Raw genomic sequence first — 6,000 nt, 5'->3', positions numbered from 1 at the left:
GCCAGAAGTGCATTCGTAAGGTCAGGCCTGGCTCAGTTCCGCTCTCATTCATTCCAAAAGTGTTCTATCGGGTTGAGGTCAGGACTAGAGATGGACGAACTTCCGACGGGACGTTTCGTGAACGCGGCCAAAAGTTTGCAAACCGCAAAGTTTGCGGCGGGCCCCATTGACTTTAATGGCAGGTGAACCTTAAAAACCTACAGGTCATATTTTCAGCCACAAAATACTTACTAGCTGTGCACACATAGTCCCACCACATGGCCACTGACATAACACATGGATGTAAGTGAATCTGGGGTCGACAATTACAAGCATTCTTTTTTTATCTGTGAAATGTTGACGATTCAGGACTCAGGAGCGCATGAAGGCAATGGAGGAGAGGAAAGGTCAGGGTAGGCTATGAAGAGGGTGCAGGAGATGATCACCAGCACTGTGATAGAGAGCACTGACACCAGCACCGTGATAGAGAGCACTGACACCAGCACCATGATAGAGAGCACTGACACCAGCACCGTGATATAAAGCACTGACACCAGCACCGAGATAGAGAGCACTGACACAAGCACCGAGATAGAGAGCACTGAGACCACACCAGCACCGAGATCGCGGGCACTGACACCACACCAGCACCAAGATAGAGAGAGAGCACTGACACCAGCACCGAGGTAGAGAGCACTGACAGCAGCACTGATACCAGCAACTTGCTGCTGGGCACCAAAAATATGACACTGCTCAACCTCTTCAAACAGGAGGGTACGGGTATATAGTACGGTGTGCTTTTTTTGTACAAGGAAGTGAGCCAAAATGTAGAAAGAAAGTCTGTGTGCTCGATTTAATAAATAGTTTAGAGATATACATGGTCTACTGGTCACATGTGTTGAATTCCTCCGAGATCCATGCCCCATTCATTTTTATAAATGTGAGGTAGTCAACACTGTCGTGAGCTAGGCGAGTGCGCTTATCGGTCACATTCCCCCCTGCTGCGCTGAACGTCCTTTCGGGCAGGACACTGGACGAGGGGCAAGCCAACAGTTCCATTGCAAATTGGGCAAGCTCTGGCCAGAGGTCAAGCCTGCCCACCCATTAGTCTAGGGGTTCATCACTCCTCAGAGCGTCCACATCGGCTGCTAACCCAATGTAGTTGGACACCTGTCGGTCTAGGCGTTCCCTGATGCTGGATCCGAATGAGACCCGTCGATGGGTCGGCTGAAAGAATGACCTCATATCAGAAGTCACCAACACATCTTCAAACTGGGCTCTTCTTGCAGGCGCTGTTGGAGTGGTACCCGCAACTCTTTCTCTGGGAGTGGGAATTCCTCCTCTGCCAGCACACGCAAAAGCAGAATGCAGCATTTCTCAAAGCAAGGCCTGGAAGTGCTCCATTCTGACAGCCCTCTGTGAGGGTGGTAACATTTCTGCCATTTTGTGTTTGTACCGGGGGTCTAAGTACGTTGCCACCCAGTACTGGTCCTTGACCCTTATGCTATTTATACGGGGGTCCCTGTTAAAACGCTGGAGCATGAAGGTCCCCATTTGCACTAAACTGGAAGCGGTGTGGTGGCCTGGCTCCTGCTCATCATCCAGGATAATGTCGTCCTCCTCGTTCTCTCCCCATCCACGCACAACAGGGATCCCAGAAAGGTTTAAAGCATGCCGTTCTTGCTCCTCCTCATCGGCCCCGGCACCATCCTCCTCTGACTCCTTTTCAGACTCCTGTTGTTGACTTGTCTCAGATAGAGTAGCCCCCCCTGGGAATTCATCCAGCATTGTGACTTCCACATCTTCCTGCTCCTGCACGCTCCATAAAGAAGGCATAAGGTACCATGTCACTGATGGCGCCATGGCTGCGACTGACCAGTTTGGTGATCTCATCAAATGGCCGCAGAAGTCTGCATGCATTGCGCATGAGCAGACACTGGCACGTTGAAAAAAAAAACAGCTCCCCAGAACCTGTTCTGCCGCAGAGTTCGTACAGGTAGACGTTAACTGCACGTTTCTGCTGGAGCAGCCTATCAAGCATATAGAAGGTTGAGTTCCATCGCGTCGGGCTATTGCAAATAAGACGTCTGACCGGCAGATTGTGTTGCCGCTGAATGTCAGCAAGGCGAGCCATAGCCGTGTAAGATCTTCTGAAATGGGCCAAGATTTTCCTTGCCTGCTGCAGGGTGTCCTGGACCCCAGGGTATTTGACAACGAATCGCTGCACGACCAAGACGTGGCACGTGCGTAATTTTTCCCTGTTTCAATGCGCTAAGCAAATTGGCACCATTGTCACACACCACTTTACCAACTGTCAAATTGAGCGGTGTTAGCCACTGATTTGCCTGTGAACGCAAAGCTGAAAGGAGTGCAGAGGCAGTGTGGTTCTTGGCTTCCAGGCACAACAGACACAGCACAGCATGGCAACGTCTCACCTGGCATGTCGAATAGGTTCTGGGGAGCTTGGGCAGCGCAGCGGAAGAGATGCTAGCAGCGGAAAAGGAGGAGTCAGCCGAGGAGGAGAGGAGGATGATGGAGTAGGAGGAGGAGAAGAAGAGCCAGGCCTGCATGCAATCCGTGGCGGTAAAACCAAATCTACACAGGTGCCACGGGTTACATGCTTGACAGCCGTTAGAAGGTTTACCCAGTGGGCAGTAAAAGTGATATACCTTCCCTGCCCGTGTTTGCTAGACCACATGTCTGTGGTCAGATGTATCTTGGCACCGACACTGCATGCCAGAGATACATTCACTTGCCGCTGAACATGGCCATATAGCTCTGGGGTGCCCTTCTGTGAGAAATACTTCCTTCCTGGGACCTTCCATTGTGGTGTTCCAATAACCACAAATTTTCTAAAGGCCTCCGAGTCCACCAGTTTATATGGCAGTAGTTGGTGGGCTATCAGTTCTGACAAGCCAGCCGTCAACCGTTGGGCAAGAGGGTTATCCGGCGTCATCATTTTTTTACGCTCAAACATTTGGCCCATAGAAGCCTGCCTTTTTGCAGAAAAACGTGAGGATGGCGTGATGGAAGGTGGAATGGAAGACAATTGTGAGGAGAAGGAGAAGTAGAAGACGAGGCTGGACGGTGAGAGCCTGGAGTGTGGCTTTGTGTGTTCCGTTGCTCCCACTGGGCTCAGTGATGGCAGATCATGTGCCTTCTTAAGGCGGTCGTCCCTAGGTGAGTGTTGGGCTTACCGCGACTTATGCGTTGACTGCACAGATTGCAGATGGCAACACTATTGTCAGCAGCGGACACGTTAAAAAAAGCCCACACTGCGGAGCCATGTGCCGCTGTCCTGGGAGCGCCAGATGTGACCGTACATGGTTGATGCCTCACTCCTGATACATTAGCAGTCTGCTTTGTCCCTCCTGTGCAATGCAAGTTCCTCCTGCTTCTCCTCCCTATCTGCTGGTCCATATCTCCCTCTGAACTCCCCTCCTCTTCCTCTCTTGTGGGCACCCACGTGACATCACTAGAAACGTCATCGAAGTCACCTTCTCCACCGCTATAATTAGAGATCTCGGAGTAGGCAGCAACACCGGGGACCAACCTCCTCCTTGGGCTGATCTGGGTACTGTCGTCAGACTGCTGAGTGGTGGTTGTTGCTACCTCCTCTTCCTGATCCAATGCCAAGAGTGGCTGCGCATCTGAAATATCTTGATATGGATCGGAAAATAATTCCTGTGACTCAAGCGGAAGGTATATGGTGGTAGTGGTGGTGGTGTTAGTGTCTTTGGGGGTGCACACAGCAGAGAGTGAAGAAGAGGGTGCAGAAGAGTAAGGCTGAGTGAGCCACTCAATCAAGTCTGGTGCGTCCTTTGACGTAATCGCACGCACCTTATGCAATTTGCCACTTTGGCTCAAGCCTGTTGCTCCTGCCCTACCCCTACCACCCCTGCGGAAGGGCCCCCCTCTTCCTCTGCTCTGCCTGTAATTTTTTAAATGACCCTGTGACAAAAGTCTCTAGAGAAGTGTAGTATGTATGTGGAAGAAGGTATATAACACCCGGCTTCAATCTGTCGTTTTTGTCTTTGTCTATCACACCAGTTATAATACTTTTTTTTTTTTATTGCGTTTGTCACTCTTTGTAGTATCGCTGCAGAACCGCTCAGCAGTCACAATGCTGCACAGTGGAAATGCACTATACTATGCTTTCTATATGTGCAAGTATTTTATACGTGTATTACACACCTATATACTGCACACCAAATAGATGATAATTGATCATTTGATCATAATAAATGGTATACACCTATACCAGTCCTTACAAGGACCTTTGTGGACCTAGTAGCTAGTGATTTGCAGACTGTCCCTCAGTCCCTGCACTGATAAAAGACTGCTGCAGAATAGGGCAGCAGTCAGCAGCAGTGCACCACAACCCTATATATGGTACACCTATACCAGTCCTTACAAGGACCTTTGTGGACCTAGTAGCTAGTGATTTGCAGACTTTCCCTCAGTCCCTACACTGATAAAAGACTGCTGCAGAATCCAGCAGTAATCTACAGCACAGCCCTGCACCAGCACCCTATATATTGTACACCTATACCAGTCCTTAAAAGGACCTTTCTGGACCTAATAGTAATAGCTAGTTAGTGATTAAACTGACTGTCCCTGCTGCACACAGCGTCCTGTCCCTACGCTGACAAAAGACAGCTGCAATCACCAGCACAGCAGTGCACTGAACCCTATATACTGTAATACAGCTATACCAGTCCTTAAAAGGCCTTTTGTGGACCTAATAGCTAGCTATTTGTGTCACTACAGTCTGTCCCTGCTCCACACAGCAACCTCTCCCTACACTGACATAAGACAGAATGTAAAATGGCCACCAGATCAGGTCTATTTATAAGGTAGGGGGTATGTCCAATTGTCCATGTGTTGAAATGTCTCAATTAGCTTTCCTGTACTCCATGATGGATGTGTCATCATGGGTCAAAGTTCTTTCACAGTGTAAACACATATGTCCGCCGGGCGAACAGCGGCAATAGGCCGCCGGTTTGGCGAATCGCGAACACCCAAAATTTGCCGCGAACTGACCGCCGGGCAAACAGTTTGGCCATCCCTAGTCAGGACTCCGTGTAGGCCAGTCAAATTCTTCCACCCCAAACTAGCTCATCCATTTCTTTATGGACCTTGTTTGTGCACTGGTGCGCAGTTACGTTGGAACAGGAAGGGGCCATCCCCAAACTGTTCCCACAAAATTGGGAGCATGAAATTGTCCAAAATGTCTTGGTATGCTGATGCCTAAGGCTTCTTTCACACGAACGAACTGTTCAGGTCCATCTGTCAGTTTTTTAGGCAGACCTGAACGGATACTTTCAGCCGTAATCATGAAATGCAACATAACAGCCAGAAAAAAAAAAAAAAACACAGTAAAAATGTGCAGCGTCTCTATATCAGTGGCCAGTGGAGAGAAATTGATTTTTTTTTTTCATTGGTGGTCATCAGTTAAAAAGCAGTTTATCTTATACTGGGGATCAGTGGTAATGTGTTTCAATACAATGGTGGCCAGTATAAAAGTGTTCCCCTACACTGGAAATCAAAAGAAAAGTTTCCCATTACACTAGCAGCAAAAAAGGAGAGAGGACCCCTTATATTTGTGGTTAGAGAAAGAATGCCTTGTTACAGTGGTGGTCAGTGTAGTGCCTCTTCTTGTCTGTGACCAGTAGTCAAACTATGCAGACATCAGGTGAAAAGTCATTTCACCGCTGCTAAGTTTTAACCACTTCAGCCCCGGAAGGATTTGCCCCCTTAATGACCAGACCATTTTTTGCAATAGGGCGCTTTAACTGACAATTGCACGGTCATGCGAAGTTGTACCCAAACAAAATGTATGTTCTTTTTTCCCACAAATAGATATTTCTTTTGGAGGTATTTGATCACCACTGCAGCTTTTATTTTTTGCGCTATAAACAAAAAATAAATATTCCCCCCCAAAAAATATATTAAAAAAAACTAAATTTCTTCCTCAGTCCGATATGTATTCATCTACTTTATTTTTGTTTTTTTGTTTTT

This window comes from Lithobates pipiens, unplaced genomic scaffold, assembly GCF_037356315.1.
Source record: "Lithobates pipiens isolate NorthernLeopardFrog02 unplaced genomic scaffold, aLitPip1_a1.2 Scaffold_16, whole genome shotgun sequence".
Lineage (NCBI taxonomy): Eukaryota > Metazoa > Chordata > Amphibia > Anura > Ranidae > Lithobates > Lithobates pipiens.
This window is presented reverse-complemented; position numbering follows the sequence as displayed.